Below are 23,850 nucleotides of genomic sequence, written 5' to 3' on the forward strand. Positions count from 1 at the left end.
CCCCACAGCATGATGCTGCCACCCCCGTGCTTCACGGTTGGGATGGTGTTCTTCGGCTTGCAAGGCCCCCCTTTTTCCTCCAAACATAACGTTGGTCATTATGGCCAAACAGTTCTATTTTTGTTTCATCAGACCGGGCTGGTGACGCGCACCACTGGCTTGGTGCGGGGAGCAGGAACGGGCCGGACCGGGCTGACGACGCGCACCACTGGCTTGGTGCGGGGAGTAGGAACGGGCGGACCGGGCTGACAACGCGCACCACTGGCTTGGTGCGGGGGAGCAGGAACAGGCCGGACCGGGCTGACAACGCGCACCACTGGCTTGGTGCGGGGAGCAGAACAGGCCGGACCGGGCTCTCGCGCGCACCACAGGCTTGGTGCGGGGAGCAGGAACAGGCCGGGCCGGGCTGGCGACGCGCACCACAGGCTTGGTGCAGGGAGCAGGAACAGGCCGGGCCGGGCTGGCGACGCGCACCACAGGCTTGGTGCGAGGGGGCAGGAACAGGCCGGGCCGGGCTGGCGACGCGCACCACAGACTTGGTGCGAGGGGGCAGGAACAGGCCGGGCCGGGCTGGCGACAGCGCACCACAGGCTTGGTGCGAGGGGCAGGAACAGGCCGGGCCGGGCTGGCGACGCGCACCACAGGCTTGGTGCGGGAAGCAGGAACAGGCCGGTCCGGGCTGGCGACGCGCACCACAGGCTTGGTGCGGGGAACAGGAACAGGCCGGACCGGGCTGTGGAGACGGACTGGAGGTCTGGAGCGAAGAGCTGACACAACCCGTCCTGGCTGAATGCCTATTTTTACACACTCTGTGTGAGGCATCAGCACAGGACGTACAGGGCTGTGTACTCATACTGGCACTACAGCACGTGGCACTGGCGCAGGATATCCGGGACCGAGGAGGGGTACTGGAGGCCACGAGCGTTGAGCCGGCACACTCCGTCCTGGCTGCATGCCCACCTTAGCACGACACGTGCGTGGTGCTAGCACAGGACGTACAGGACTGTGCCGGACCACTCGTGGCACAGTACGCAGCTCTGCATACCTCGGAACCTGCCCAGTCTCACGCTGCCTAGCCTGAGTACGGGGAGTTGGCTCTGCTCTACCTCTAGGCTCCGCCAACCTCCCTTCCAACCCCCAAACCCGGTGGCCTCCTCTCCTAATCCACAAACTCGCCCTGTAGCTGCCTCCAGCAGCCCCGTCGTCCATGCCGTGTGCCCCCCCCAAAAAATTTATTGGGGTTGCCTCTTGCGTGTCCGACGTTGGCACGGTTGGCGCCGCTGCTCCTCTCTATGGCGCGCCTCCACCGTCTCCTCCCACGGACGGCGATCCATTCCGGCCTGGATTTCCTCCCAAGTCCAGGATCCCTGCCCGTCCAAGATCTCCTCCCAAGTCCAGGCTGTCTGCTCCTGGACATGCTGCTTGGTCCTGTTATGGTGGGATCTTCTGTCACGATCGTCGTAATGAGCGGACCAAGGCGCAGCGTGATAAGCGTACATTCTTTTAATGAGTACACACACAAACAAAACAATAAACGATACGTGAAGTCCTAGGGTTAAACACAAACCTTATGGATCAAGATCCCAACAAATGACAAGTGCACAACAGGCTGCCTAAGTATGGTTCCCAATCAGAGACAACAAGACACAGCTGCCTCCGATTGGGAACCACCCCGGCCAACACAGAAACACACGATCTAGAAAAGAACACATAGAAAACAAAACATAGACACTACACATATAAACTAACACCCTGGCTCAACATATAAGAGTCCCCAGAGCCAGGGCATGACACCAACTAAGTGTATGTAAGTGTATCACTAAGTGTATGTAAACTTCCGACTTCAACTGTGTGTATATATATATATATATATATATATATATATATATATATATATATATATATATATTTGCGCCCATCTCAGTGAACTAATCCATTGCGGAGGCCTAGATTAAAAGCCAATTCATGCTTGATTCAAAAATGTGGTCGGAGGCTCCATATGGAGGGTGTGAAGCAAATGCGATACAGAGGCCAAATCGAGCTCTGTATCGCATCGCCATGCACCTCCCATATTTTGTAGCAATCCGAAGGGACGTCGGATTGACCATGCGCCCAGATGCACAATGCACTTCTCTCTCCAGAATGCGCTCTCTCCCGCCAATTTGTGCACATTCATTGTTTCATAACTTCATTGTGTGAATTGTTTGCGTTTGATTGTTAGTGTATATCAATTCCCCATTACATATATCACCAGTAGTACATTTACCGTTAATTCCTATAATTTCTCATCTACAATGTTTGTTACTTTGGTTACGGTAATTTATTTGAATGCATTCAATATTATTATTCCAGTCTTCCTGTTCTCATTGTCGGAGTGGACACATTGTTTGCAGAGTGCACAACCTATGCTAAACTTGTGAGAAACATTTACGAGTTCTGTCATTTTGTCATTGTCTTTGGTTTGAAGCGCTCCTGTCAATGTTGAGTAAGGACGCACATGCGTAGATGCCTGCGTGCAAATGTAGGCATATAAATGTGCCCATTTGGGGATCTGATAGTATTTCTGATTGGCTTAACGCACCACCACTAATGACCTGTGGAGCTTCTCTAAGTAATGTTTTCTTCACCTCAGACAGCAAGCAATCAAAGTGTGTTTTTACATCCATTGAGAATTACATTAGTTCCTCAATGTATTTGAAAGATCTTTCCCTTTCGATAACCACTCAGTGTGAAAGGGAAAAATGTCATGCTCTGATCCAGTGGAAAGTAATAAAATAGTATTCTTATCAGTGCTTGACTTGGACTGAAATAGGTTCCGGTACTCATTTTGGGTGCTGTTTATATTTAGGTGCAGGAGATCCACAATTCTTTTGAGCTAATATTCTATAGGAGGAACAGGAGCTCAAGCAGTAGAACATGTAAGGTGCCGGTACCCAAGTCAAGCACTGCTTATCCCTTGCGCAAATAGCCTACAGCTGTGTCTGTCCCGAGCTCACTGGCATGGGAAACTCTGAAGGCCCAGAATATTTTATACAATGTTGCAAGTTTCATATTAATAGTTGATACAGTGTTTAAAGTTCGTTGCAGACAGGCCATGTGTAGTCAATGTGATTTATAGGAGATTTATTTTTATCAGGATATTTTCTACCTGCAATGTTTTTATTTTTTGGCTTTATGTAGGCTCTCTTTACATATTGGCAATGGCAATCAAAGTTACTTTTTAGGTTTGTATCATTTTCATTTAGATTTGTATAGAATTTTGATTAACCACATGACAATGATTTTGAGATATGAAGACGTTATTATAAATTAAATGAAACTGTTTCACGAAAATGTAACTGGCACACAGATCAGTAGAAATGGTAAGATAAATTGGCATTCCACATGAGAAAGGTTGCCGACTCCTAGTGTAGCCTATTACCGGCAACTTCAGGAGAGTAATGGCAAAATCTGCGAAAACCAGCAGGAGCAGGAGAAGAATAGTTGGGTCAGTTTAAGTTTGTTAAAATTCTGGTTAGCTAGATCTCTGGCACCCTCTTGAGGCATCAAACCGTAAGCTTAAAGCATCAGACAAGCTCAATGCATATAGTTTTATTAAAATACATAGGGTGTGTCTATATATGGAAAAATACACATTAAAAAAATTAGAACAATCCATTGGTCCCGGTTGATTGGTCTGGATAGAAACACATTTTTTATTATATATGGAGGGTCACAAGAAAACATGAAACAAAGATGAGCCCTGGCACAGAAACCATGGGCCCCACTTCTTTAGGTCACTATAATAATTCCTATGATGAACAAAGCATCAACTGTAACTCTATGATGACTCGGCTTCCAAACAGGATGACCACTATTCACCCGCCCATCAGTCCTGAACAGGGTCGCAGTGTCCATTCACAAACCAGTAAACAAACTGACCTGTCTATAACCAGATCGCTCTATAATCATGGCCATAGATATCCAGCCTAACTTCCTTCTGAGTGTTAACTGTTCTCATTACAGTTTTCAACAGCAGCTAGTGCTGAGGTTTATTTATATCAGAGGGAAAGAGAGAGATGGGTCTTATCCCTGTAATGAGGATCAGGCTAAGAGGATAAGCTCTAACTAACTGGCTACATGGTAATGTTGTGGTCAGCGCCCCGGTCTGTTTCCTTTCAACTTGTTGTTGACCATGAGTCATTCACAGAAAGAGAGGGGATAGTTGTGGGTCATTGAGGACAATGATGACCTAGTCCACCGGGCAGTTAGCTTTTACCTCTCAAAGTTTTACTTCCCGATATCGTGGTCAAATTAACTGAATTGTGTGGTCAGTGTAGGCCAGACATTATCTTAGCTCCTGTGACCAATGAAACTTCTAACCAGAAAGTTACTGTCTCTATACTGTCTGAATAATTCACTGTCCAATGGCCTCTCCTACTTTTCAGTGAACTATATATTAACCAGGTATTTTTATTTTCTCCCTCCTACAGTGCTGTGTTCAGAGAGAGTGGGCCAGGTCACTAAGACGTACCATGACATCGAGGCTGTCACCCACCTACTGGAAGAGGTAAGTAAATATAACGGGAACGTTCCGTATGTAACCCCTTAATCGCCCCTGGGACTAATTAAGTTGTATTGAATCGAATTGAAAAATGTGTAACTGAATATATTATACATTTGAGCAAATCCCGATAGTCATCAGACATAACCATGTTGCTAGAATGATAAACAAGTCTTCTACTAGAAACTGTAACTACATCACAGAATGAGGAAAATCCTCATCAAACCATTGTCGTCTTGCAGAAAGAGCGGGACCTCGAATTGGCGGCCCGGATCGGCCAATCGCTGCTCAAGCAGAATTGGGATCTAACGGCACGGAATGAGTTAATGGACGAACAGCTGGAGATCGCTAAGGAAGAGGTATGAAACCATCACTGTAGCCCTACTTTGATTTATCTCACCTATTACAGACAGAATACAGTAGCGCTGGAACATAGCTTTTAGCAAGAGAAAATACACACTCATTCTGGTCCTGGAATATGAAACTTACACCGTATGCAGTCTTTTGTTCCAGCCTGGCATTAACACACCTTGGTTCAATTTTGATTTAGACCTTTTATCAGTTGAATCATTGCATAAGTGCTAGGCAGGATCAAAAGCCTGCACACCCGGTAACTCTCGCCCAGACCAGGAATGGGGACCACTGTACATGATAGATTCCCTGGTTCCTGTTTCCCATTCATCAGATAGCCCAGCTGCGTCATGAGCTTTCCATGAGAGACGACCTGCTCCACTTGTACGCCAGCACAGAGGAGATTGAGAACGCCTCCGACTCACTCTCACTGTGAGTACACACACACACACTGCAGAGTACACATACACATCGTACATCCCTTCAGGCATATCAACACAACTTCGGCAGGTAAACGTAAGACTTAAATTCTGACTGCCTTCTCCCTCTCTCCTGGTTTTCAGAATGAAGAGGAACGAGTCGTCTAACTCCCTCAGTAACTTTGTCAATTATGACTTCATACAGCAGAAACTCAAAGGTCTGGAGGAGGAGAACCTCAAACTACGCTGTGAGGTGTGTAACATTGTCTACTTCTAAATACCTGAAGTCATTGAAGTGGATGGGAAACTTGCTAATCGCTAATGATGGCTACTGTACTATACACCAGATTCATTGAAGTGGATAGGAACCTTGCTAATGCCATTGATGTTGTTACTCCACAGGCCAATGAACTGACGTCAGAGACTGCTAACTATGAGGAACAAGAGCAGGAGCTGATGATGGTGTGTGTGGAGGAACTCAGTAAGTATACTATAATGTACTACTATACATATTTGATAATGTATACGGTATTACTGTGTTCCTGAGGGGAGAGTGAATTGTTGAGTGGGTGAATACAGTGAAAACAGTATGTGTTTGTACTGTGTATTCATACTAACCCTCTCCCTCCTCTTTTTCTCTCTCTGTCTCGTTCTCGCTTTCTCTCCCTCAATTTTTTTCGACCTTCCTTCCCAGCCTCTGTGAATAAGCAGGTGGTGGACCTGTCTGATGAGTTGGCCCGTAAGGTGGAGGACACTCTCAGGCAGCAGGAGGAGATCAGCTCCCTGCTTGGACAGATAGTCGACCTGCAGGCACGCTGCAAAGGGGTGAGTGATCACAGACACAACAACGCACACACATACACACACACCTAAATACAAATCCACACACACACAAGCATGCAGTGCACAGACACACACACACATCAGAGTTGACATGGCACTCCTGTCATGTCTTGAGGTTCCACAAGGACAAAAGACTCAAGACTCACCCACACCGAACACTTCTATAATGGAGTACATCAAATATTTACATGTGCACTGAAGTTGGTATCTACAGTATCACTGATACGATCATGGTATTAACTCTCCACTTTGTTCATCTAGCTCACCACTGACAACGAAGAGCTAACCCAGCACCTGAGTGCCTCGCGGGAGAGCCAATCACAGCTCAAATCAGAGGTAAGACCCGCCCTCACACTCTACCCACAATCCACAGCTCATTACCCTCCAATGAGCTATCTATAACAAGTAGGATAATGTTGCTCTTTAACACTGATCTAAGGTCGGTTTTTGGATTTCCCCCCTTATTGTTAAGGCAACGATTTGGGGAGGCTATGCTGACCCTAGATCTGTCCCTCAAGTCAAGCTTGTACTTAACTGCAGTAGTAGTGTGTGTTTAACTGACCTCTGGCACTCCCTGGCTATAGCTAAACTACCTGCAGGACAAGTACTCAGAGTGCGAGGACATGCTACGGGAGGCCAGAGAGGACATTAAGAACCTGCGCAACAAGAGCCTGCCAACAGCACGGTGCAGCGCTGCAGCGCCCTATCAGCCGTGTTCCCCATGGACTCCTGGCAGCAGAGATAGAGGGCACCTTCCGCAAGGGCCTGGACGTCCCTGCCCCGTCCGAGTACAAGTGAGTGATGATGTCACTGTGAAAACATAAAACACCGGTGACAATGTGCTTTTTCCAACTTGTTAAGCTCAGTTGAATGACAATACCGGTATGTCAGTTATGTGCCAAAGGTGAAGTGTTACCAAGTATGTTTGATTGAACGAAAACAGCATGACATAACAAAGCACATCTATTGATCAAAAATATAGAATGTCAAATACAATGTTTAAAATGTTTCCAAAATTACACTAAAGAAGATCTAATATTCAAGCACAAATACACTGACATAAACTTTGTCGCCACCACTAATCTACATGGTTTATCTATGGTTGCCAAAGGAACCATCCGTGGCGCGTGTTTGAGACGGTGAAGGTGGTGAACCAAGCGTCGAGGCTGCGGTCGCGGTGCCACTCCCCCGGCCAGGTGCCCGGCTCCAGCCCCGTGTCGCTGCACTCCAGCCGCGCCTCCACCCCCCGTACCAGCTACTACGGCTCAGACAGCGCCAGCCTCACCTTGGAGGACAAACCACCTAGTGCCATTTCGAGACTGGCAGAGGTGGCACATACTGAGGACAACAGGTGAGACTGGCAACAGCGTATGTATGGACAGTGAGGGAAAAAAGTATTTGATCCCCTGCTGATTTTGTACGTTTGCCCACTGACAAAGAAATGATCAGTCTATAATTTTAATGGTAGGTTTATTTGAACAGTGAGAGACAGAATATCAACAAAAAAATCCTGAAAAACGCATGTCAAAAATGTTATAAATTGATTTGCATTTTAATGAGGGAAATAAGTATTTGACCCCCTCTCAATCAGAAAGATTTCTGGCTCCCAGGTGTCTTTTATACAGGTAACGAGCTGAGATTAGGAGCACACTCTTAAAAGGAGTGCTCCTAATCTCAGTTTGTTACCTATATAAAAGACACCTGTCGACAGAAGCAATGAATCAATCAGATTCCAAACTCGCCACCATGGCCAAGACCAAAGAGCTCTCCAAGGATGTCAGGGACAAGATTGTAGACCTACACAAGGCTGGGCTACAAGACCATCGCCAAGCAGCTTGGTGAGAAGGTGACAACAGTTGGTGCAATTATTCGCAAATGGAAGAAACACAAAAGAACTGTCAATCTCCCTCGTCCTGGGGCTCCATGCAAGATCTCACCTCGTGGAGTTGCAATGATCATGAGAACGGTGAGGAATCAGCCCAGAACTACATGGGAGGATCTTGTCAATGGTCTCAAGGCAGCTGGGACCATAGTCACCAAGAAAACAATTGGTAACACACTACGCCGTGAAATACTGCAGCGCCCGCAAGGTCCCCCAGCTCAAGAAAGCACATATACAGGGCCGTCTGATGTTTGCCAATGAACATCTGAATGATTCAGAGGAGAACTGGGTGAAAGTGTTGTGGTCAGATGAGACCAAAATCGAGCTCTTTGGCATCAACTCAACTCGCCGTGTTTGGAGGAGGAGGAATGCTGCCTATGACCCCAAGAACACCATCCCCACCATCAAACATGGAGGTGGAAACATTATGCTTTGGGGGTGTTTTTCTGCTAAGGGGACAGGACAACTTCACCGCATCAAAGGGAAGATGGACAGGGCCATGTACCGTCAAATCTTGGGTGAGAACCTCCTTCCCTCAGCCAGGGCATTGAAAATGGGTCGTGGATGGGTATTCCAACATGACAATGACCCAAAACATACGGCCAAGGCAACAAAGGAGTGGCTCAAGAGGAAGCACATTAAGGTCCTGGAGTGGCCTAGCCAGTCTCCAGACCTTAATCCCATAGAAAATCTGTGGAGGGAGCTGAAGGTTCGAATTGCCAAACGTCAGCCTCGAAACCTTAATGACTTGGAGAAGATCTGCAAAGAGGAGTGGGACAAAATCCCTCCTGAGATGTGTGCAAACCTGGTGGCCAACTACAAGAAACATCTGACCTCTGTGATTGCCAACAAGGGTTTTGCCACCAAGTACTAAGTCATGTTTTGCAGAGGGGTCAAATACTTATTTCCCTAATTAAAATGCAAATCAATTTATAACATTTTTGACATGCGTTTTTCAGGATTTTTTTGTTGTTATTCTGTCTCTCACTGTTCAAATAAACCTACCATTAAAATTATAGACTGATCATTTCTTTGTCAGTGGGCAAACGTACAAAATCAGCAGGGGATCAAATACTTTTTTCCCTCACTGTATATATACAGTGCCTTTGGAAAGTATTCAAACCCTTTGACTTTTTCCACATTTTGTTACGTAACAGCCTTATTCTAAAATTTATTAAATTGTTTTTTTCCCCTCATCAATCTACACACAATATCCCATAATGACAAAGCAAAAACAGGTTTATAGAAATTTTTGCAAATGTATTAAAAATAAATGACTGAAATTTCACATTTACATAAGTTTTCAGACCCTTTACTCAGTACTTTGTTGATGCACCTTTGGCAGCATTTACAGCCTCGAGACACTACAAGCTTGGCACTCCTGTATTTGGGGAGTTTCTCCCATTCTTCTGTGCAGATCCTCTCAAGCTCTGTTAGGTTGGATGGGGAGCGTCGCTGCACAGCTATTTTCAGGTCTCTCCAGAGATGTTAGATCGGGTTCAAGTCCAGGCTCTGGCTGTGCCACTCAAGGACATTCAGAGACTTGTCCTGAAGCCACTCCTGCGTTGTCTTGGCTGTGTGCTTAGGGTCGTTGTCCTGTTGGAAGGTGAACCTTTGCCCCAGTCGCTCTGGAGCAGGTTTTCATCAAGGATCTCTCTGTACTTTGTTCCGTTCATCTTTCCCTCGATCCTGACTAGTCTTCCAGTCCCTGCCGCTGAAAAACATCCCCACAGCATGATGCTGCCACCACCATGCTTCACCGTAGGGATAATAATAATAATAATATGCCATTTAGCAGACGCTTTTATCCAAAGCGACTTACAGTCATCCGTGCATAAATTTTTGTGTATGGGTGGTCCCGGGGATCGAACCCACTACCTTGGCGTTACAAGCGCCGTGCTCTACCAGCTGAGTTTCCTCCATATTTGACACTTGGAATTCAGGCCAAAGAGTTCAATCTTGGTTTCATCAAACCAGAGAATCTTCTTCCTCATGGTCTGAGAGTCTTTTGGCAAACTCCAAGCTGGCGGTCATGTGCCTTTTACTGAGGAGTGGCTTCCGTCTGGCCACTCTACCATAAAGGCCTGATTGGTGAAGTGCTGCAGAGATGGCTGTCCTTCTGGAAGGTTCTCCCATCTCCACAGAAGAACTCTGGAGCTCTGTCAGAGTGACCATTGGGTTCTTGGTCACCTCCCTGACCAAGGCCCTTCTCTCCCGATTGCTCAGTTTGCCCAGGCGGCCAGCTCTAGGAAGAGTCTTGGTGGTTCCAAACTTCTTCCATTTAAGAATGATGGAGGCCACTGTGTTCATGGGGACCTTCAATACTGTAGAAATGTTTTGGTACCCTTCCCCAGATCTGTGCCTCGACACAATCTTGTCTCTGAGCTCCATGGACAATTCCTTCGACCTCATGGCGGGGGGTATACAGAAGATAACCCTAGAACAGCTCAAATAAGCAAAGAGAAATGACAGTCCATCATTACTTTAAGACATGAAGGTCAGTCAATACGGAACATTTCAAGAACTTTGAACGTTTCTTCAAGTGCAGTCGCAAAAACCATCAAGAGCTATAATAAAACTGGCTCTCATGAGGACCGCCACAGGAATGGAAGACCCAGAGTTACCTCTGCTGCAGAGGATAAGTTCATTAGAGTTGCCAGCCTCAGAAATTGCAGCCCAAAGAAATGCTTCACAGAGTTCAAGTCACAGACACATCTCAACATCAACTGTTCAAAGGGGCCTATGTGAATCAGACCTTCATAGTCGAATTGCTGCAAAGAAACCACTACTAAAGGACTCCAATAGTAAGAAGAAACCTGCTTGGGCCAAGAAACACGAGCAATGGACATTAGACAGGTGGAAATGTGTTGTTTGGTCTGGAGTCCAAATGAGAGGTTTTTGGTTCAATCCGCTGTGTCTTTGTGAGACGCGGTGTGGGTGAACGGATGATCTCCACATGTGTAGTTCCCACCGTAAAGCATGGAGGAGGAGGTGTTATGGTGTGGGGGTGCTTTGCTGGTGACACTGTCTGTGATTTATTTAGAATTCAAGGCACACTTAACCAGCATGGCTACCACAGCATTCTGCAGTGATACGCCATCCTATCTGGTTTGGGCTTAGTGGGACTATCATTTATTTTTCAACAGGACAATGACCCAACCCACCTCCAGGCTGTGTAAGGGCTATTTTACCAAGAAGGAGAGTGATGTGGAGTGCTGCATCAGATGTCCTGGCCTCCACAATCCCCTGACCTCAACCCAATTGAGATGGTTTGGGATGAGTCGGACGGCAGAGTGAAGGAAAAGCAGCCAACAAGTGCTCAACATATGTGGGAACTCCTCAAGACTGTTGGAAAAGCATTCCAGGTGAAGCTGGTTGAGAAAATTCCAAGAGTGTGTAAAGCTGTCATCAAGGCAAAGGGTGGCTATTTGAAGAATCTCAAATCTCAAATATATTTTGATTTGTTTAACACGTTTTGGTTACTACATGAGTCCATATGTGTTATTTCATAGTTTTGATGTCTTCACTTTTATTCTACAATGGGAAAAAATGGAAAAATAAGGAAAAACCCTTGAATGAGTAGGTGTGTCCAACCTTTTGACTGGTACTGTATGTTTGAATTCATTAACTCTCATACAGAGTCTACACAGACAGCAGACACACAGGGTATTTACTTTTCACATCAAATCAAATCAAATTTTATTTGTCACATGCTTCGCCGACAACAGGCGTAGACTAACAGTGAAATGCTTTTCCATAGTATATTAATGGACTTCTTTCACTCCTACATGTTCAAACATACACCTTCTATTTCTCTGGTCTATGTGTACTAATAACAACAGTGCATTTGTATTCAAAACCTGTTCTACCTCCTCTACTCTGAGTGTTAGTGCATCAACAGTGTATAGTACATCACTAACCTTCCTTTATCTCTCTCTGATCTCAGTGTTAGTGGCCCTAAGCGTCTGGGGATGCCGGGCATGCCTGGAGGCCAGGACCTAGAAGCTGCGCTCCGCTGTTTATCTGACCGCCAGCAGAGCCACGCCTCAGAGCGCTCCTTCTTTGAGGTGGAGCGCGAACGCAAACTCTGCGCCCTGGCCGCCGCCTACCAGGGGTGCAGCAAGGAGGGTGAGGAGGTGGGCGAGCTGGGCTCCAGCGGGTTCCTTACGCCCAACGACAGCCTGGTGTCCAGCTCGGCGGCGTCGACAGGCACCAACTACTCCAATGGCAGCTCGATGCACTCCTCGGCCGGATCGGGGGGCTCGCGCTCCTACCTACCCGATCGCCTGCAGATTGTCAAGCCCCTGGAAGGTGAGGAGGGAGGGGGAGACCCTGTTTGTGTTCTTTGCTGAGATATTAGGTGTGCGGTAACTCGACTGTCAGTTTTATGGTAACTTGCCTAAGGTTGCTAGACTCAATTACAGGTGAAACTATGAATGTAGTCTCTACAGCTGAAAGTAGACACTCTTTACCATTTTTTCCTTCTTTTAATATGAAAAATATGCATGATTAGAGAAATACAGTTTATTACATAAATAAATAAATGTGTTATTCCCAACATACAACAATGTTAACTATATTGCCCTTCCTCGCCACAACAGGTTCAGTGACCCTACACCACTGGCAGCAGCTGGCCAAGCCCAACCTGGGAGGCATCCTGCACCTCGCCCGGGGGTCCTCACCAAAGACTTCCGGGAGCTGGAGATCGACCTCCAACACGTCTACAGCCTCAACGACCTGGAGGAGGACGAGCCTGACCTATCACAGCTCTCCCACAGCCTGGCTGCCGGAGCCATGGGTAAGAAAAGAGGCCACAGGGTAGTGTTTAGTTGAATTTAGTAGATACGGTTGATAGGGTGTCAATTGTAAGTGAAGACATTCACTCATACACACACAGTACACACTCATTCCTCTGGTCCCTCTAGTCTGGTGTGAAAATCTGATCGTTTTCCCTTCTCCTCCGACGGAACTCTTTAGGTCCGTCAGATTGCAAGGGAGAGCGATCAGGCATTGACACTGGAACCTTCTATTTGGATAACATGTCTACTGTGGTCCATATCCCCCTAAGTTCACCTGTGTGGTAGGTGTGATGTTACTAAACAGTTTGTGTCATTCCAACTCATTCCAACGTTCCTAAGTTCACCTGTGTGGTAGGTGTGATGTTACTAAACAGTTTGTGTCATTCCAACTCATTCCAACTTTCCTAAGTTCACCTGTGTGGTAGGTGTGATGTTACTAAACAGTTTGAGTCATTCCAACTCATACTGTCATTGTATATCGTACATTCTCCCATCCGTGTCATTTGGTGTGTGGCTCTGGGATTTTCCTCATCCATTGTGAGTAGTTGTGTATGTGTTTGTTGTTGTGTGTGTGTTTTTGTGTTGGTGTGTAGTTGTGTAAAGTGTGTCCATCATCCACAGTCACTCCTCTATCCTCCGGCCCCAACCTCCCCCAGACCCTTCCCACCCACACCGTCACCACCTGTCGCGCCACCACCCCCCTCCCTCCTGCTCCCCTCCTTCTCCACCAGGTAAGATCTGGGAATCACTCACACACAACTATTCATTGGTAACACTTTATTTTACTGTCCGGTTTCAATTTTTGTATGCTTTATTTAACCAGGAAGGCCCTTGAGGTATTTTTTTCGAAGGAGACCTGGCCAAGAAAGCAGCGTACAGTCAAGTGCAAAAAGCTACATGTTTTTTTGTCTGGTATTTACTAAGAACGATATATATGGTGACAATGAATACTTCCTGGAAGTTTCATCAAAGACGTCGAAATAATAGGTAACCTGGTACTAAATGGTATGGTACTAAATGGTGTTTGAAATGAATCCAAAGCAACATAAGTAATTACCAGGTAGTGGACTGTTGATGGTCGACTGACCTAAAGCTCAGCTACTATTAAATGAAATGTGCATCTGAATGGAAGTGTGCAGAGACTTTTCCCTGTTTCACCAGTTGTCCATTTTGCCTCCAGCACCTTCACTAATCGGTTTTGGGTGTGCGGTAGATTCTGCCTATTATCCCCCAGGTAGTGGACTGTAAAATGAAGTGAAATCCATTTATTTTTCATTAATTTGCCTTTTGGTATTCATTCAATCTTTAATTAATTAATTAATTAAACTAAAGACCAATATTAGTAGTAACGTGAAAAGGTATTTACAATATACCACTCTGAAAACAATAGCAGCTTCGCTGTGCTGCTCCATTTTTCTCCTCAATAGTACCTTGCTACTTTGTGTGTATAGCAGTCCTTCTCTCTCCTCCCCTTACTCAATCTCTCTCTCCTTACCCCATGTCTCTCCCTCAGTGGTAGGAAACGCTGGTTCAAGCACTTTCTCCAGCTCTAAAGTGGACTTTCTAGGCAAAGTAAGATCCAACAGGCATGGACATCTTGGGAATGATGCAGGAAAATTATATATTTATCCCCTAACTTTTCTAAACCACTCCCATTCTAACTCTGACCCCACCCAACCCCTAAGTAAAATTATTGATCATACCCCCATGCTGAGCCTTGAACAAACACCACTACAAAGTCATGGAATGAATGTACTCGCAGCTATGACAATGCTTCAACTTTCCATGCATAAAACAAATGGATGTTCTTGTGTCTATTTAAATGACTTTGAGGTTTAGTATTAGATTAATGGGGCCAAATCCTATTTTAAGATACACACACGTAACTCAAACTTTAATACACACAGGTTTCCCATTCCAACATCTTAATGCCTGCTTCTCTATTAAGGATTTGGTCCATTATCTTGAATCTACTTCATAAACAACATGTCACACACTTGCTTGGCTTGCTAACTTGGACACCAGTTCCTGATCCCTTCCAGATTCTTCCAGGTAAACTGCACGACCCAACGGCAATCCTCTTTTGAGTTCTCAGGCTGACTATCGAACTGACTAACATCTTCTCTAATCCACCCTTACAGGCAGCTAAACTAACTAACCACTCTTAACTAATGATGCACTGTTACTAATGTTGCTAAGCTTATAGCTATTTGTTTATTTTGTATGTTTAAGTAGGCAAATGACAAGCGGGAGTATCTTATTGGATGTGTGATAACAGCACCCTGTGTCTGATTGGTCTTTTTTCTTTTCCTGTATTTGCAGCCTTTGCTCTCGCAGCCTGTCCGCTTGTGGGAGCTGTGAGCATCTGAGCACCACGTCACCCTCCTCCTCCAAACAGCAGCACTGTGGGCTGATATTTGACCCTAGCCAGGGCGGCGGCCACCACTCCACCTCCACCCCAGCACCTCCTCATCACTGGGACTCCTGAGGCTGCTGGAGGAGCAGGGCATCTCCGGCTCCACCGTTCCCTACCCTTACCACCAACTGACCCCACTCACAGCCCACACACGCCCCACAACGGCAGAGGAAGATCAGGATGGAGGTACATTCAAGATGGAGGAAGAAGGGAGAAGGAACATTTTCAGCTTCAAACTGGTAGAGAAGCTGAGGAGTCTGGGACTTCACAAGGTGGCAGCCCGAGGGGTGGTGGGCTGGAGAGAGAACGGAGAGGAGAGAGGAAGCAGTCAGGCAATACAGACATCCACCTAGAGTCTGAGAACGACTGGGAGAACTCCCTTCCCCCTCCTTCTCCCCTTCCTACTCAATCGTCATTGACTTCAATCCACATGCTTGCTATGCCACTGTACCGCCGTTTTGTGTTTCGGGCCCACAGCAATACATTGTAAAACGGAGCCTCGGGAGAACCATAGAGCCATATTGAGTTTCTGTCACGTGTACAGTCACTCTTCTTTTTGTAATGGACTCCCTGTATTGTAGATACTAGGTCTCCACAACAATGTGTGACATCATGATCATTCTCAGGAGAATCACCTGATCACTGTCCAGGCTGGCTTGAACACGCTGAAAGTTTTTTTATTTTTTTAATAAAATAAAAAGTTGAGAAACATGCGTTGCTTTTTCTACCTGTGTTTTGTGCGTGTCGATGGTTTTACACGGTATGAAAGTAAGGGAATGGTGCTTCTCGTGGTGTTTTTTTTTTTTTAGAACGACAGCCACCATATGTTTTCTAAAATAATTTGTTAATACCATCAAATACAATCACATTACCTTTTCATTATGTTGGAAAAGATTGACCACAGCAGTTAGTTTGTCACACTTAAAAAAACAAGATGCACTGGAATTCAGGATGTCCTTTTGCAATATATAGCTGCTATTAGAAAATGAAGCATTTGTGGGTATTAACCACATTCACTTTACTGTGGTAAAACCACTAACACTTCAATCACTCCCCATTACAGAATGGTGGAGAGACTGATACACTGACTGAACTTACTGAAAGTTTGTGACATTAATGACATTAACTGAGGTATACTACTCTGCTCTTTCCCCAAAGTCCTCATGTAGCACTAGCAGTACTGTGCGTTTGCATGGCATCACACATCCCCTGCTGCAAGTCATTGTAAAATGCTTTACTCCAAATGCTGTCAATTATGTCAGTCATTGTGAACTTGTGCATTTATTCAAACCTCTCCAAAAGCATTCAGGTAGTCTACCATGCTGTATCAAAGACAACAGAAGGTGACTGTAAAATGTATTGGGACTAGTGTATGTGCTGGATCTGTGTTAACAGACCTTAAACTAAAGTCTTGTTTGTACAAATGTATTTAATGTCATCAGGAATAATGAAAAGTTAGCTGTATGAAAAAATTAAGTTGGGCATTCAAAGTTAATTCCTCCAGTGATTGCACTAAGGAGGATACCTTACGAGGAAAAAAAAAAATACAAGCAAAGTGTCACGGGAAAAAAGATAGGTACAAAAACCAAATGATAATGGACTGCATGCTTTGGATAATCAGTTGTATATATAAGGCGTAGGATACTGCAGATCAAAAGGGAAAATGATAGCAAATTACGACAATTTGTATTCAGAAGAAAATGAACCAAACAGCAATGCATATATTTCAGATGTTGAAATGGACTACTCTTTGCTGAATTATATGTTATAATTGCTGAGTTGTATGTGTGTATAAATTGTACCACTTGTAAATTAAAAAGTACATTGTATTTCCATCAGGCACACGTGCAGTGTTATTTTTCTACTCGAAGTGCCGGTTTCCCGGACACATTAAGCCTTGTCCTAGACTAAAAGCACACTCAATGTATATTCTGTGTCCGTGGAATCCGGTCCATGTCCTAAACAAAAACAAGAAAGTCCGTAGACACACATACTGCAAACATGTTTATTATGACACTTGGATTAAAAGCAAAAGTCAAATGACATAAGCCAATGAAAATATACAATATATTTTAAATAGGGATGGATTCCTGAGTAAAGCCAGTGCAGGCAGACGTTCCTCAGTTGGCTTGTAGTACGTCTCTACTCTGCACTCCGCCGTCCAAAGTCTACCCATCCTTGGTAGTCCCGGTCCGGACACTCGTTCATCATCTCTCTGCGAACAATAAGAACCAACATGAACCAAACAGAAAAGTTAAATTTGCTCTCTACTCACTTACTCTCTATCTCTCTCCACACACACACACACACACACACACACACACACACACGCACTTGACTCGACACCACCACGTACCTGAGATGGCCTGCACGATTTGCTTGGACATGAACTCGCGCTGGTCCTCCGACAGGTGCGCCATCCGTGCCATGCTCATCTGACTGTCTTTATTCCGCCCTAGCGACGTTCTCTGCACTATTCCTCACTGCCTCCTCCTGGCCAGTAGCTGTGGCAGTATCCCACCCTGTTTGGTGTTGCCATCCGACTTGGATACGGGCGATGTCAAACCAAACCCCACTAGCGCTGCCAGCGAGGCCGCACAACAACAATCCACTCATTGGCCATTCCTGGACGCAGAAGAAGAGTTTTCTAACAAAATAGCTTTAGATTATTAAAAGTAGGAAATGCAAAAAGCAATTTTTGTGTGAAAGTGAGTGTCAATTACCTTAAAAGAGAGGTGATTGTACGTAACAGTCTGTACAAATTGAAGTCAGCATGTGCGAATGATATTGCCAGTTCTTTATGTCTTTTATACACAAAAGTCTATGTAACCAATATGGTCAAAGAGCAATGTCTGATAACAATGTCCAAGATAGATCCCTTGATTGATTGAAAAAGATGATGGAAACGCCATGCGTAATGGATACTTGGTGCCATTCTGCGTTCAGGCGGGGCGCATCAATATTTTAATCGTTCATCTGGAAATGTGAGACATAAATGTGAGACAATAAAGTAAAACTCAGTTAGACGTTCAATAGTGGTTGTTGTTGCAGAAGTCTACAACCCTGTCATAACAGCTGTATCCAAGGCCAAGGTCCACCAACTATAACTTCCACTTGCATTGACATGCAACGAAAACCATGGATCGATCATTAAAAATGCCATGGAAAAAGTGGCAAGTGGTCCATCACTTAGAAACACAAAGGCACCATATCCTTACTGTTGTTCTTAATATAGACCTAGTTGTAAAATGATTATGACAGAGATATCGTTAAGGCGTAACCTAAACAACCGATGAGGAAGGTTATAGTGGACAATGTGTGACGACGTACATCCTCCACTCTTATCTGGACTAAAGAGAGCATCATTGACTGGGACCAACATTAGAGTTGTTTACCTATAGATTTTCTAAATAGTTAAGACAGTAGCTTCTGTATATAATATAGTCTTTAAAAGCTGTAAAACATTTTTTAATTCAATTCATACAGATATGATATCCATTTAGAATGTAGTCAATGAAGCTTGTCAATAAAAATACATTTAAAAATACACTGTAATTGTTGTCAGGAAACCACAGCCAAAGTGATATGCTGTTATGGAAATGGGAAACAAGAGATAATGGTTTAACATGGACCTGATGTCTCTTTTCATTGTGCACTTCACAGTAATGTAAAGTATCAACTCATTTATATAGAAAAACTGCCAGCCAGTCTGTCCTTTTCTGTCACTCCAAGGGTGATGATAATGCATAGGGCGGCTCTTTCCCAGGAAGATTGAGGGTGTGTGTGTGGTAACTGGGGTAATTGAGGTGCGTGCGAGATGTTGTTCATTCAGTTTTGAGACGTAGGTGTTGAAGAGAGAGTTACGGAGAAACTGATCATTAAAGCAAAAAAGCACGTAAGATTGTTGATGTCGTAGAATCAAAATACACCCATTTTGTTAGTGTCCTTCCACCTCCAGCCCTCCAAATTGTGCTGGATCAGTCTGTGCTGTGTCCTCTTTTACTGGTGTAACTTCCAGTAAAGGAGGTATACTACTCCCTCCATACCTGCTTTATCATAATAGCCAAGACACACAGGCATTCCAATTGACATTTGGAAGGATGCACGTAGGCCAAAGACAAATCCAGGCAGAACATAAATACAGTGGGGGAAAAAGTATTTAGTCAGCCACCAATTGTGCAAGTTCTCCACTTAAAAAGATGAGAGAGGCCTGTAATTTTCATCATAGGTACACGTCAACTATGACAGACAAATTGAGATTATTTTTCTCCAGAAAATCACATTGTAGGATTTTAATACATTTATTTGCAAATTATGGTGGAAAATAAGTATTTGGTCACCTACAAACAAGCAAGATTTCTGGCTCTCACAGACCTGTAACTTCTTCTTTAAGAGGCTCCTCTGTCCTCCACTCGTTACCTGTATTAATGGCACCTGTTTGAACTTGTTATCAGTATAAAAGACACCTGTCCACAACCTCAAACAGTCACACTCCAAACTCCACTATGGGCCAAGACCAAAGAGCTGTCGAAGGACACCAGAAACAAAATTGTAGACCTGCACCAGGCTGGGAAGACTGAATCTGCAACAGGTAAGCAGCTTGGTTTGAAGAAATCAACTGTGGGAGCAATTATTAGGAAATGGAAGACATACAAGACCACTGATAATCTCCCTCGATCTGGGGCTCCACGCAAGATCTCACCCCGTGGGGTCAAAATGATCACAAGAACGGTGAGCAAAAATCCCAGAACCACACGGGGGGACCTAGTGAATCACCTGCAGAGAGTGGGACCAAAGTAACAAAGCCTACCATCAGTAAACACTACGCCGCCAGGGACTCAAATCCTGCAGTGCCAGACGTGTCCCCCCTGCTTAGGCCAGTACATGTCCAGGCCCGTCTGAAGTTTGCTAGAGTGCATTTGGATGATCCAGAAGAGGATTGGGAGAATGTCATATGGTCAGATGAAACCAAAATAGAACTTTTTGGTAAAAACTCAACTCGTCGTGTTTGGAGGACAAAGAATGCTGAGTTGCATCCAAAGAACACCATACCTACTGTGAAGCATGGGGGTGGAAACATCATGCTTTGGGGCTGTTTTTTCTGCAAAGGGACCAGGACGACTGATCCGTGTAAAGGAAAGAATGAATGGGGCCATTTATCGTGAGATTTTGAGGAAAACCTCCTTCCATCAGCAAGGGCATTGAAGATGAAACGTGGCTGGGTCTTTCAGCATGACAATGATCCCAAACACACCGCCCGGCAACGAAGGAGTGGCCGGAAGAAGCATTTCAAGGTCCTGGAGTGGCCTAGCCAGTCTCCAGATCTCAACCCCCATAAAAAATCTTTGGAGGGAGTTGAAAGTCCGTGTTGCCCAGCGACAGCCCCAAAAACATCACTGCTCTAGAGGAGATCTGCATGGAGCAACAGTGTGAAAACCTTCTGAAGACTTAACAGAAAACGTTTGACCTGTGTCATTGCTAACAACGGGTATATAACAAAGTATTGAGAAACTTTTGTTATTGACCAAATACTTATTTTCCACCATAATTTGCAAATAAATTCATTAAAAATCCTACAATGTGATTTTCTGGATTTTTTTTCTCATTTTGTCTGTCATAGTTGACGGTACCTATGATGAAAATTACAGGCCTCTCTCATCTTTTTTAAGTGGGAGAACTTGCACAATTGGTGGCTGACTAAATACTTTTTTCCCCCACTGTATCTCTACCTGTGATAATAGATCAAAAGAAAACAGTAGAAGTAGCAGAAGGCCTGCCAAGTGATTAGGCACGCAATGGTGTCTTGGTTTCCCTGGAAATACCTCTCGTCACTCGGTGCCAAAGAAGAGTCTAGGCTGAATGAGGGGGCTTTGGGTTTCAATTGGGTGGTGGTTTGAGGACAGCGACAGTGAAGTCTTGATGGGGATGAGTTCACATAGCGAGGCATGGGATCATTCATCACGTCTGTCTTGTGGGTTCACCGTGTATGAATGATTTGTACCTTTGTGGCTTTGAGGTAAAAAATAAAAATGTCTCCTTACAGATTCTTTCAGAAAGTATTCATACCCCTTAACTTTTTCCACATTTAGTTGTGTTCCAGCCTGAATTTTAAATTGATACAATTTAGATTTTGTGTCACTGGCTTCCTACACAAAATACACCATAACGTTAAAGTGTAAATTTGTTTTTAGACATTTTTACAAATTCATTAAAAGTGAAAAGCTGAAATGTCTTGAGTCAATAAGTATTCAAGCCCTTTGTTATGGCACAAATAAATAAGTTCAGGAGTAAAAATGTGCTTAACAAGTCACACAATGAGTTGCATGGACTCACTTGTGTGCAATAATAGTGTTTAACATCGTTTCGAATGACTACCTCATCTCAGTACCAAACACATACAATTATTTGTAAGGTCCCTCAGTCGAGCAGTGAATTTCAAACACAGATTCAACCAAAGAGACCAGGGAGGTTTTCCAATGTCTCGCAAAGAAGGGAACCTATTGGTAGATTTATTTTTATTTTTAAAGCAAGACACTGAGTATCCCTTTGAGCATGTTGAAGTTATTAATTACACTTTTGATGGTGTATCAATACACCCAGTCACTACAAAGATACAGGCATCCTTCCTAACTCAGTTGCTGGAGAGGAAGGAAACCGCATAGGGATTTCACCTTGAGGGCAATGGTGACTTTAACTCAGTTACAGAGTTTAACGGTTGTGTAGTTACTCCACAATACTAACCTAAATGACAGAGTGAAAAGAAGGAAGCATGTACAGAATACAAACATTCCAAAACATGCATCCTGTTTGCAATAAGGCACTAAAGTAAAACTGCAAGAAATATGGCAAAGAAATTAACTTTATGGCCTGAATACAAAGCATTATGTTTGGGGCAAATCCAACTGAGTACCACTCTTCATATTTTCAAGCATGGTGGTGGCTGCATGATGTTATGGATATGCTTGTCATCAGCAGGGACTAGGGAGTTGTTGTTTTTAGGATAAAAGGAACGGAATAGAGTAAGCACAGGCAAAATCCTAGAGTAAAGCTGGTTCAGTCTGTTTTCCAACAGACACTGGGAGACAAATTCACCTTTCAGCAGGACAACAACCTAAAACAAAAAGGTCAAGTATACACTGGAGTTAGTTTACCAAGACGACATTGAATGTTCCTGAGTGACTAGTTACAGTTTTGACTTAAATTGTCTTGAAAATCTATGGCAAGACTTGAAAATGGCTGTCTAGCAAATGATCAACAACCAACTTGATAGAGCTTGAAGAATTTTTTAAAAGAATAATGTGCAAATATTTTGACAATCCAGGTGTGTACAGCTCTTAGATACTTAGCCAGAAAGACTCACAGCTGTAATCGCTGCCAAAGGTGTTTCTAACATGTTTTGACTCAGGGGGTGTGAATACTTATGTAAATGAGATATGTCTGTATTTCATTTTTAATAAAGTGCAAACATTTCTACGTTTTCACGTTGTCATTATGGGGTATTGTGTATATGGGTGAGATATTATTTTTGAATTCAATTTTGAATTCAGGCTGTAAACACAACAAAATGTGGAATAAGTCAAGATGAATACTTTCTGAAAGCTCTGTATCTGTGTGCTATTCATCACTAATTATTTTTGTTCAGGTGAAATGGCCTGGTGATATGTCTGTTCATGCTCTGACAAGGAAGAACTCATTCATCATCATTAATGGCTCAATTCAGTCTAATCTGCCTTGCAGTGTTTACACAGCAGCTCATTTTCTCATGATCAAATAAAATCATATAATGGTTTTCACAACTGCAAAAATCCAACTACAGACTCCTCTAACAGGTTGATGCTTGATGGTTTTCAGAATTATAGTGAGCTTGGGCAGTTCTTACTAAACAAAGAGACGTGTAAACATACAGGTTTGACTGAAATCCAGCCTCAGTATGTAGGGAGAAGAAAATGTCCATCTGTCCATCAGTAGACATCATTTGATTTGATCATGAGAAGTATTTGAAGCGTTAATTTCAAAAAAAGCTATATCAACACATTTTTCAGTGTTTATTTTTTTCATCAGAAATGATTGCTTATGGGTACCTTCATCTGTTTGTAAAATATGACTGTTCTCAGATGTTTAATTCCTCGATTTTAGATGTTTTGATGTATCCTCTATATTGGACTGTGATATCCCAGCTAGCACATTTGTTTGCAATAAGGCACCAAAGTAAAACTGCAAAAAATGTGGCAAAGAAATGAACTTTATGTCCTTTCAGCAGGACAATAGCCTTAAACACAAGTCAAATATACACCGGAAATGCTTACCAAGATGACATTGAATGTTCCTAGTTACAGTTTTGACTTAAATTGGCTTGAAAAATCTAGTAGAAGACTTGAAAATGGCTGTCTAGCACTGATCAACAAAACCAACTTGACAGAGCTTGAAGAATTTTAAAATAATAATGTGCAAATATTGTACAATCCAGGTGTGTACAGCTTTTTTCGTTTAATGCAATGCTATAAATCCATTTTTTAGCTAAATGGAATGTTCGTATCCTGTATATTTGAATGTGATATCCCAGCCAGCACATTTGTTTCCTTGGAAGTTGTGGGAAC

General features: G+C 44.0%; 1 pseudogene; it reads left to right on the top strand.

Moving 5' to 3' along the window:
- Positions 1-15,302, top strand: part of LOC121532981 — a 48,701-nt pseudogene extending 33,399 nt beyond the window's left edge.
- Positions 15,303-23,850: the final 8,548 nt, after the last annotated feature.

This window comes from Coregonus clupeaformis, unplaced genomic scaffold, assembly GCF_020615455.1.
Source record: "Coregonus clupeaformis isolate EN_2021a unplaced genomic scaffold, ASM2061545v1 scaf2489, whole genome shotgun sequence".
In the NCBI taxonomy this organism is placed as follows: domain Eukaryota; kingdom Metazoa; phylum Chordata; class Actinopteri; order Salmoniformes; family Salmonidae; genus Coregonus; species Coregonus clupeaformis.